General features: G+C 42.4%; 1 gene segment (V, D, J or C); it reads right to left on the bottom strand.

Annotated features, from left to right (window-relative positions):
* Nucleotides 1-8,047, bottom strand: part of LOC103275248 — a 13,557-nt gene extending 5,510 nt beyond the window's left edge. Inside the window, exon 1 of the V gene segment in view lies at nucleotides 8,026-8,047.
* Between the last annotated feature and the right edge of the window lie 4,002 nt (nucleotides 8,048-12,049).

Genomic DNA, 12,049 nt, shown 5'->3' on the forward strand with positions numbered 1-12,049 from the left:
GAAGGCTGAGGTGGAAGGATCGCTGGAGCCCAGCCGGTCAAGGCTGCGGTGGCCGGGAGCGGTCAATGCATTCCAGTCTGGGCGACAGAGTGAGACTCCAACTAAAAAAAAAAAAAAAAATTATACTTCTAGTAGACTCTGCAGCACCAGAACATTAACAAAGCTCTGCAAATCACATGATTACTCTCTGCTTTTAAAATGTAAAGAGAACTTTCTGGAGTCTTAAGGAGATGTCAATGCCTGATCTTATGAGCATAATGGCAGGTCTCAGGTTGCTGCTTGGAAAAAAAAAAACAGACGATCTGGTCCAGAAGCTCAGAAATTCTGCTCTTGGGTCAGTCACTTTCTGGTTCTGATCTCAGAAAAGTTACTCTTTCTTTCTTTACCTTGGCTATCCCAACTATTCTATCTGCATCACAGATTCTTTTTTTTTTTTTTGAGTCGGAGTCTCACTCTGTGGCCCAGACTGGATTGCAGTGGCCGCTCCCGGCCACCACAGCCTCAACCTGCTGGGCTCCGGCAATCCTTCCACCTCAGCCTTCCAAGTAGCCGGAATTACAGGTGCACACTACCACACCCTGCTAACTTTTTATTTATTGTAGAGATGAGGTCTCACTAAGTTTCCCAGACAGGTCTCGAACCTGCAGGCTCAGGCAATCCACTCACCTCAGCCTCCCAAGGTTACAGGATTACAGACTGAGCCACCAAACCTGGCTTCACAGATTCTTATCTGTAAAATGAGGGATAATGACAATGCTTGCCTCATAGAGTGGTTAAGATTGAAGGACTTAATAAAGATGATGTACCTTGAGTGTGTCTCATATATATTAATGACATACAAAGGTATATTTTTCTGCCACTATTATTATCCTTTTATTCATCCGTATTACAGGAGAAAGGAACTGGATATAGAAAAATGAAGCAAGTTAGGAAACAAAATGTTTGGGTTTAGAATATCTGACATTGACTACTCTTGATGGCCAAGTTAAGATAAGGTCACATGCAACATTGACAGGCACATGCTCACACATGCACACACATAGCACTGTTCTTGTACAGTTAATGGAAAGCACACCCTCCTGGTTTTCTGTCTTATTTGTGGGTCCTCAGTTACAGCAAATGGATAAGTTCTCAGAGACATCACCAGGGTATGTCACAGCGGAACTACAGTAAAACCACTTTGTCTTGTCCAGCCTCTGAAATGCAAAAAAAAAAAAAAAAAAAGCCTGGCACCTTCCTTCTTTCCTCCTGATTCTTCTCTTTCTTTTTTTTTTTAGTTGGAGTCTCACTCTGTCACCCAGACTGGAGTGCAGTGGCCGCTTCGGGCCACCGCAGCCTCGACCTGCTGGGCTCCGGCAATCCTTCCGCCTCAGTCTTCCAAGTAGCCAGAATTATAGACATGCACTACCACGCCAGTCTGATTTTTTGATTTATTGTAGAGATGAGGTCTTGCCTGCCCAGGCAGGTCTTGAACCTGTGGGCTCAGGCAATCCACTCACCTCAGCCTCCCAAAGGCGCAGGATTACAGGCTGAGCCACCGAGCCCAGCTCCGATTCTTCTTTTTCATGTGATGTCTGTACACCCTGGTTCTCCTTTGTCTTCCCCTATGAGTGGAAGTATCCTGGGGTCCTCACCAGACGTAGGTGCCCAACCTTGAACTTTCCTGTCATCAGAATCATAAAACAAATAACCCTTTTTATTTATAAATTATCCAGCTTCAGGCATTTTTTACTAGCAGCACAAACTTGAACAAGTCTCAAAGGAGGAAGGGTAAGAATGTCACTTTTGTTTCTCAGAAGGTGCCTTTCTTAGGTGAGTATCAACTTCCTTGAGTGAGGAGGGTGTATAGGAACAAACTTACTCAAAATGTGTTCCTTGGAGAATCAACAGTATTAGCTTCAATTGAAAACTGTTAGACATGGAGTATCTGGTGACCCATCCAGACCTGCTAAGGCTGCATCTGCATCTCACTTAGAACTCTCTGGGGATTTGAGAACTCATTGAAATTTCAGAAACTCCTGTTTAATCCTCAATGGAAAATCTCACTTCCTCTACTATTCACAACAAGCCCTTGTCTTCCCCAAGTCCTTCCTCGGCCACCTGGGTCAGGTGCTTAACTGTCCTCTTCTCCTCAAACTGAGCTTGGTTCTGGTAGTATACCTTGTCATATAAAAAATTATTAAGAACAGAAATTTCACTATCTATGTGGGTGTTTTGTTGGGGAGTGGACAACATCCTAATAAGATGTCCAAATAAATATACATAATTCTAGGCCAGGTGTAGTGGCTCATGCCTGTATTCTCAGTGCTTCGGGATTGCTAGACAAGTGTCCTTGTGCAGGTGTCTTATCTGGAATACTGATATTGAGGAACTTTACGGGAATCCTGTTAAAGATGTGTGAGTGAGAGCTTCTTTTTCATGGGCTCCCTCAACTCCATTTTGTAAGAAATTGAAGAAATTGTGTAGCTAACCCCATTTTGGTACCAACAACATCCACGTCACTAAAAATCAGCACTATTATTGCCCCGTCACATCAAACTGTCCTTAATATGGTGTCAAAATCTCTGAGGACCAATTGTACTGCATGTCCATATATATTTGTGTATGTGAGTATGTACATAATGTATACAGTTGGCCCTTGAACAACAGTGGGGACAAAGGGCACTGACTCAGTGCAAGGTCAAAATCCACATATGACTTTTGACTCCCAATATGTAACTACAAATATGCTACTGTTGATCAGAAACCCTATATATGGTACAGTCAATACGCACATATTTTGTATGTCATATGTATTATATAGCACATTCTTCCAATAAAATAAGCTAAAAAAGAAAATGTTATCAAGAAAATCTTAAGGTTCAAAAATATATCCAGTATTCATGAAGGGAGAGTACATTATCTTAAAGGTTTTTATCCTTTTTGTATTCTTGTTGGACACCGAGTGAGGAAGACATTGTTTCAGGAAATGATGCATTTGAAATACTACAAAATTACTGTGAGTTTCCTGTTGTTGTTTTTTCTCTCTGTCTCCTGGCTTGGATTCAATGCAACCAAAATACTGAAGGGGCCCAAGCCTGAAAAAAATTCAATCCAGGGTATCCATCTTGTCAGTTTGAAGGTGGGAAAGGAAAGTTCTAATGCTGAAATTGAGTTGAGGAAATCACATTTCCTTTATTTTTTTCTCTCTGTATTCTCCATATCCCAGACTCTCAGATATTTTATGTGGTGCAGCAGTGACCACAGAGGAAGTGGGAAATTTTCTTTCTTCATTCAAAGAATGTTTTCCCAAGGAGGAACTTAAAATTTTGCTGTATATGTGTATGTACATAATGTATACAGTTGGTCCTTGAACAGCAATGGGGGCTAAGGGCACTGACTCAGTACCCTTTCTTCTCTTTTCCTGGTACTTGACTCCTGACATGGGCTCAGTTACAGGAAGTTCCTGTACTACAAAGTAACTTTAAAGTCTTAATTTCCTGTCCTGAGTATCACAAAGAAGAAGTCCAGAAACTGGAAAACACTGGAAGCCTGTGAATAGGAATGAGTTTGGGCAAGAAATGGTGTAATTAGTAAATGAATTTCTGGCTTTACTACTACACTATGCAAGTACAGATGTAATCCTTAATTAAATAAAATAGACTTTAAGCACAAAATTAATGCATAGATCATCATTCAGTTTTCACACATGACATTCAATTGTGCACACCCAGGACAGATGTAAACACAAGGATAAGGTTATAAAAATGGAAAACATAATTCGCAGAACTTGGGGCCTAAGTCCAAAGAAGTAGAATTAGTATTTTTTCCCTTCTTTTCTCCAGATACCAAAAAATCATGTAGATTGACTACTAAAGCAAAGACTGACAATTAGGTTCATGAGTTTATCCTAAGAAAGTGCTACATACCTCATTGGTTATTATCACTATGGTCATCTTTGAAGTGCTCTCCTTGGGAAGCCAGCACCTAGTCCACCCATCAAAGCAATTTTGGAACTCTTTTTCTGGAATGGCCATCAGAGCTGTAGTCTTCAATGCCATCAAACATTTAAATATTTCCTTTATGGTAAACATTTGTTTTTATAGAAACATTTCTTTTTGGTAAAGAAAAAAGCCATTGGGGGCCAGATCAGCTGAGTAAGGAGGATGCTCCAATGCAACTATTTGTTTACTGATTAAAAATCCCCGTAGACAGTGCTGCGTGTGCTGGTTCATTGTCATGATACAAGAGCTTCTTTGGGACCACCTTTCTCATGCCAAGATTTTCAGTTAAGATTTTTGTAACTGTTTCTCTACTGATGTTTATTTGTTCAGCTATCCTTCTCACAGTCAGCTGATGATTCTGATGCACAATCTGATGAATTTTTGCAACGTTTTCATCAGTTCTGCTCATTACTGCCTGTCCTGAACTTTTCTCAACAGTGACACTTTCTCTCCTCTAAGAAAAATATTTAATCCATTTGTACACTACTGTTTTCTTCATGGCATTATTCCCATAAACTTGGACTATCATGTCTCTGATTTCATTTCCACTCTTGCCAAGTTTAGTAGAAATTTAATTTTTTTTGCTGTTCTAATTCAGACCCTGACATTCTCACAGTGACAGCTCTGATGACCATTCCAGGAAAAGAGTTCCAAAATTGCTTTGACTGGTGGACTAAGAGCTGTTATCAATGCATAACTTCTCAATGGGAGTATTTTGAAGGTGACCATAGTGATAATCAGCAGTTAGGTATGTAGCCCTTTTTCTAAGAGGAGTTCACAAATTTAATTGTCAGACCTTATATGATATACAGAACTCAGAACCTTGTTAGATATTATTAGATATGTGCAGGATATAATCCATAATCATTTAGCACACTAAAAAGCAGGACAATATCTAATGACATGGGAAGACAATCAATGGATGATTATCCAGAGATGACACAGTTGTTGGGTAACATCTCAAAAAAGCTTCAGAGTAGCTAACACATAGATAATCTGAGAATAAAACAGAACACTGTTGAAATGAATGGATAGAACGTTTCCAAACATGGTAGATAATAGGGAAGAGAACAAAGTGAAACTTTGGAAAAATATCAAACCAAAAAAAAATTGAAAAACAAAATAAAGGAGACTTTATTAGAGTCTAAAATTCCCACCAAAAAGAAAGAAGCACAAAACCTTATGGGACCATAATGGTTTCTAGAAGCAGTATATTTTACTCATGGAGATGTGACTCCAACTCATTTATCAGGAGCCATGAATATCACCCATTTTTTCTGGAGCCCAGAGTAGGAAGGATATGCAGCAGGTGCAGGTGGGAATGTGTGTATCCTGCTGTTTTGGACGTAGAATCCAGCAGGTTCTACCCTGAGAGGGAAATTAGTGAAAGGAATTGTGCTTATGGCAAACTCCACAGGAAATTCCCAATGTAGACCCATGGCATCTGCAGAACACCATTATTTCCCTTTGGAACAACAACCCATGGTGTTTTCTTGTATCCTGACAGATACAGGACAAAATTGGACACCAAATGACCACACAGCCAGAACCATTATATCCCCCAGTTGTGAGCCCAGGCTGGCATAGCAGTGACCCACAGAAAGTTGGACATGGTCATCTAGGATAGAGAATGAGCAGGGGCCAGAGACTCAGTCACCTACATAATCAACTGGTTCATATAAGCACCTCTCCTTGGGTTCTCACTTATGTCCTGTGGGAGGACACTGGCTTCCTGCACCAGAAGATTCCACCATACCTGTTACCTGAGGGATCCAGACCCACTCTGTCCAATATCAGCATGATGTGAGTTGCTTGTGAATTGTAGTGTCTAGTCACACCATAAAAATAAGGAGATAAGACACGGAAATTTCTTTAAGTAATGTTTTATTTAACACAAAAATCCAAAAAGGATTACTTTCATAGGTAATCAATATAAAAATTATTTATAGTTTACAATTTTTCTTGACTTTTTTTATTCTTTATATGGTGTTTTTAATCATTGAATGAAATGTGAAAGGGGTTTCTATTAAAAAGTGTGGGCTGTGATGGCTTTTTCTGATCACTTTGACATGCTCTGTTGTGTTTTCTGTAACGGACCCATAATGTACTTGTTAGGGTTGGTGAGAATGATTCTGTGCAGGACATGGAAGATGGAGGTGGGCAGTGTCTGTCTGTGGCTCTTGCTGTGGCTGCATCTGCACTCACTGTTTTGGATGAGACTGCTCAACCTGCCCCAGGTCCCTGCAGCAGGATCTGACTTTCCATCTCTCCTTCAGGACCCAGATCACCCAGCCCATCAGGCTCCCTTTCATTCTATAGAAACCCAAGGACCAAGCTGGCCATTTGGATGTTCACATTGGAAATTTAGGTAAGTATCCAGAGTGTATAGTGACCTCCTCAGGTCCCTGATGGTCTGTGTGAAGACAGTGACCATCTTAGGTGAAGTTTTCTGGAAGCAGACTCTGAGGTGGGGAATTGCATGCACAGAGCGTCTGGAAGGATGTGAGAGAGTCAACACTGGGCAGAAGGGGATGCTGATCTGCAATGTGGGTGCAAATGAGGTCTCAGCATCCACACAGGGACCACTTAACTGTGAGGACCTCCAAGATCATTGAAGACTGAGGCAGGGTCTTGGAATCTTGACCCCACAGTCCTCAAACCAAAATTCTCTGAAAAGGGGAATAAACTAGTGGAAGGACATATTCTGTATCTCACAGTGCTTGCCAGTGAAGGCATAGCTCTGGGCTATCAGAGACTCTCAGCTTGACTGAGTCAGTCTTCCTGAAGAGGAATCTGGGTGGATCCCACAGTGTCCTCTCCACTGTTTTCCTCACTTAAGAGTCACAAGCTGCTACCATAGCAGAGAGAGAGAAGTTCTGGGGACTGATGTAGACAGTTAGCCAAAGGAGTGGTCCTGACATCATCATATGTCCATTCAGGGACAAGACAACTTTGGGACTTTCCTCTGTGTGTCCTTCCACTCAGGTCCTCATTCTGTAATTCACACACAACAGCCCAAACTTCCCTGATAACTCTGGTCCTGCCAGGCAATATCTATGCCTGACTCATGCTGTGCAGCACCTTCCTGGAAAGCTGCAGGGAAGGGCAGATAGGAAATCTCTGTTCTGGGTTAACTGTGCAAGCTCTGCTTATGGCTTTGTCCACAGACCTCCTAGGAATGGATAAAAACAGTGACACAAATGGGAAAGGCCTGGCCACAGTCCCATACATGACAGTAATAGTCAGCCTCATCCCTGGCCTGGGTCCCACCAATGGTCAGCATGGCTGGGTTTCCTGAGTTGGAGCCAGAGAATCACTCAGGGATCCCTGAAGACCACTTGTTATTATAGTAAATGACTAGCACAAGGGGCTGGCCTGGCTTGTGTTGGTAGCAGAAAGCATTTTGACAAGTGTGGGCTGCGATGGTTTTTACCTGACCTCTTGACATGCTTTGTTGTGTTTTCTGTAACTGACCTGTGAATGTATTTGTTAGGGTTGGTGAGAATGATTCTGTGCAGGACCTGGAGGATGGAGGTGGGCAGTGTCTGTCTGTGGCTTATGCTGTGGTACATCTGTGCTCACTGTGTCAGGTAAGACTGCTCCACAAGCCCCATGTCTAGCTGTCTGTTGTGGGGACAAAAACACTGGGGGTGGCTAAGTCAGCTCATAGCGGACAACAGAACCAGCAAGGAGAGAAAATGGGAGAAAAACAAACTTGAAACCGAGGGTTTCACCTCATGAATATCTTTCCACTTGCCTGGCCTGTACAAGCTCCAGGAATGAAAGGGCCTCATGGCACCAGTGAGCACAGGGCACTGTGTGGGGGGATTTCAGCCCAGCAGTCCTTCCTCCTGCAGTAGGTTCAAGAGCATCCTGGTCACCACACGCAGGGCCCTGCTGTTCTTAGAGTCAGGGACTGGCTTGTCCTTAAGCCTTGTGCCTGGACTGTTGAGGGGGACCCTGGGGCAGCACCTGTGCAGTGAGCAAGGAGACCAAGGAGAAAAGAAGTCCAGGCCATACTGGAGTCTCCCCCTAATGCTGCTTCCCAAGGCCCAGGCTGAGCAGGTCCTCCCATGCATCTCTTATCCCCTGGCTGGGGAGAGATGTACAGGATGCAAATCGGCCCAACTCAGAGGCTGCTACTGGAGGAGGATTGTGGTTTCCAGAAAAGGGTTCATCCCCAAGGAACCAAGGGAGGGAAAAGGGGCTCTGAAGACTACAGTTGCAGACTGTGCCTTGGTTTAAATCCTGTGCTGGCCTGGCCACATAGTACAAAGGGGGTTCTCTCTGCATTTTATACCCTATTTTCCAGGTTCCAATGCCACTTTGATAGGTTCTATGACTGGCCCAAAGCAAAGCTCCTGAATGGCAGAGCTTGAATAATATTCCTCATTGCCAAGAACACATGGAGTTTTTAAAGATGCATTTTTTAAAGATCAGCCCTTGATCAAGCTACTGGGGCAAGTCATAGAAGCCCTGCCTCAGTAACCCCAAAGTTCTTAGGGTCACGTCAGACCTGATGTTGGGAAATGTTTGAAAGGTACAGAGTGTCAGGATGACTGCATGGGCTGGGATAATTGAAGTACAGAACTTGGACTAGTGTTAGGGAAATAGGCAAATGCTACAAGAATCAGGTGTGAGAGACCTGGGTAAAAGGGTCTATACATTAGAGATAAGGACAATGTTATAGCAAAATGATACATTCCCTCTGGGTCTCAGGTCATGGTCACTGACCTTCCTGCATGTCAACATCTCCCTGACCCCCAAGCCCAGCCCATCCAGGTGGTTTTGTTGGGTGACTCTTTTTGGACCCATGGTGGCTGATCCACACTGGCTGCTGGAGGCTCAGGGGGCTCCTTGGTCCAGGTGTGTATTCAGAACCTGTTGCTAAGGTCCCTGATTCCCTGATCCATGGACTGCTGGCCCCAGGGAAGAAATTCTTCTTCTCTGCATGGTCCCTGCCTGGGTCAAGACTAGGCATGAGGACTCAGTTCTCCCAAATAGGTATGAACACACCTATTTGTAGAAGGAGGAGGCAGGCCCCATCTGAGGATACCTACACATGTCTTTGGGTAGTGAGTCGTCATGGGACTAATACCAGGGCTTGGCACAGGGGGTCACAGGACTCAAGAACAGGCTCTTGCAGTTGATGTCTGTTGATACTAGGCCATCCTGGGTCAGTGGTGGCTATTGTACCAACATGAGAGACAGGAGAACATCCACCCAACAAACAGACCCACTCTTGTCTTGCCCACATCTCATCCTGGGAATTCAGCAGGAACAAGCCACAGTCCTTGTTCTAGGTCTGAGTCATATTTGGGTGGTGAGTGGAGAAGAAAAAGCAGTAAACTCAGCATGTATCTGCTACTAAATATTAATCATCACCTCTACTTATCAAGGCTATACTCTTGGCAAGACTTGGGGGCTGTTGTCTATAATCCCAACAATTTGGGAGGCTGAGGCAGGATCACTTGAGACCGGGAATTTGAGATCGGATTGAGCAACATAGTGAAATAATGTGTTAATAAAACATAAATTACAATAAAAAATAAAACTAGACTTTTGCTTTTTCCTGCTCACTCTCACACAGTATTGATCATCAAGACAAAAGTGAGCCCATGGACGGATATGCCATTTGACTGGAGATCCTCTCAGGGAAAATTAGGTCTTGGGAAGAAAACAAAAAAGAGCTGGGCTCAGTGGTTCAGCCTGTAATCCTGTGCTTTGGGAGGCTGGGGTGAGTGGATTGCCTGACTCCGCAGGTTCGAGACCCACCTGGGCAACTTGGTGATACCTCATCTCTACAATAAATCAAAAAATCAGCCAGGCGTGGTGGCGCATGCCTGGCTACTCAGAAGGCTGAGGCAGAAGGATCGCTGGAGCCCAGCAGGTAGAGGTTGCAGTGGCCGGGAGTGGCCACTGCACTCCAGTCTGGGCGACAGAGTGAGACTCCAACTCAAAAAAAAAAAGAAATAAAGAAAGAAAGAAAGAAAAGAAAACAGACTGGGCTTGTTCAGAATGTTTTCTCTTGAACGTAAGTGTGGTAATTGTAACTACAGTAGCCATCCTGAGCTCATAAGGAACACACATGAAAGGGGAGCCAATGTCATCAGGATGGAGCACAGGCATTTATAAAACAACTACTAAGTAAACTAAAAAAAAAAAGGACTCTAACACTATTGAAGCAGGTGACTGGAATACCCCACTAAGAGCCCTAGATAGATCACTGAGGCAAAAAATCACCAAGGAGATCCATAACCTAAACTTCACATTCAACCAAATATACTTAATAGATACCTACAGATTATTCCGCCCAACAACCACAGAATATATATTCTACTCATCACCACATGGAATGTACTCCAAGATTTATGGTTTATGACCATAAATAAAGCATAAACAGATTCCATATGGTTGAAATACTGCCACGCACATTCTCAGACCACAGTAGAATAAAAATAAATATCAACACAAACAAAGTTCCCTAAAGCCCACAAAGAGATGGACACTAAACAGCATGATGCTGAACAACTACTGGGTCAACACTGAAATCAAAGGAGAAATTAAAAGATTCCTGGAAACAAATGAAAATGAAGAAACATCTTACCAAAACCTCTGGGATGCCATGAAACAGTTCTGAGGGGAATTTATTTCTCTACAAGCACATATCAAGATAATGCAAAGATTACAAGTTGAGGACCTAACACATCACCTAAAGGAACTGGAAAGAGGAGACCACTAAAATCCCAGTTTTACGAGAAGAATCCAAATAAGAGTCCAAATACAAGACTTAGAAGCTAAAAACATCATAGAAGACATCAACAAAAAAAAAGCTGATTCTTGGAAAGAATTAACAAGATTGATGGACCCCTAGCCAGACTGACCAAGAAAAAGAGAGAAAAAGCACAAATAAACAGAATCAGAAATATAAAAGTTCAAATCACAATTTACCCCAATGAAATACAAAAGATAATGAGACATTACTATACACACATATATGGAAACAAACTTAATAACCTAAATAAAATGGAGGATTTTTGACGTCACACAACCTCCCAGGTTGAAGCAAGAAGACATTGAGACACTAAATAAACCAATAATGACCCAGGAAAATGACTCTGTCTTAAGAAAACGGCCTGCAAAGAAATATGTTGGACCAGATGACTTTCCAGCAGAATTCTGCAAAATGTACAAGGAGGAGTTGATACCAATCCTATTGAAAGTATTCCAGGCAATTGAGAAATACTGAATTCTCCCAAAATCATTTTATGAAGCTAGTATCACACTCATACCCAATCTGCATAAGGATCTAACAAAAAAAGAGAACTACAGACCAATGGCCCTTATGAACAAAGATGCAAAACTCCTCAACAAAATTCTAGTAAATCAGTTCCAAAAACGCAACTCAAAAATAATCCATCATGACCAAGTAAGCTTCATCCCCAGGAAACAGGACTGGTTCAACACTCACAAGACAATAAATGTAATTAAATACATCAACAGATGCTAAAAAAAGAAAAAAAGAACCACACGATCATCTCATCAATGTACAAAAAGCTTTTGATAAAATCCAGATTGCTTCTTCATAAAAACCCACAAAAACCTAGGTATAGAAACCTCCAAATAGTAAAAGCCATCTAAGATAAACCCACAGCTAACATATTGCTAAATGAACAGAAACTGGAAACACTTCCCCTGAAAACTGGAACAAGACAAGGCTTCCCACTCTAACCCCTCTTTTTAACCATTATGTTGGAAGTCATAGCTAGGGCAATTAGATAAGAGAAGGAAATAAGTGTTATACAAATAGAAAAATAGGAAGTCAAGTTATTCCTATTTGTGATGATATAATTTTAAGACAAAAATTCAGTAGAAACTGTCAAAAGCCTGGTTGCAGGCATATCACAGAGTGCAGAGTAGTGGAGTGGGACCCACTGAAGTGATCATCCAGGGACCTGCTGGAGACAACTAGAAAATATGGGGAGGGAAAAAAGCTATAGAATAAGGACATAGAGCCTGCTCTTCACATGCTCCTCACTGCCACCTTAGCTGTGGCCACCACCACC

The sequence above is a fragment of the Carlito syrichta genome, unplaced genomic scaffold (genome assembly GCF_000164805.1).
Source record: "Carlito syrichta isolate Samal-C Ts95f unplaced genomic scaffold, Tarsius_syrichta-2.0.1 Scaffold315379, whole genome shotgun sequence".
NCBI classification, from domain to species: domain Eukaryota; kingdom Metazoa; phylum Chordata; class Mammalia; order Primates; family Tarsiidae; genus Carlito; species Carlito syrichta.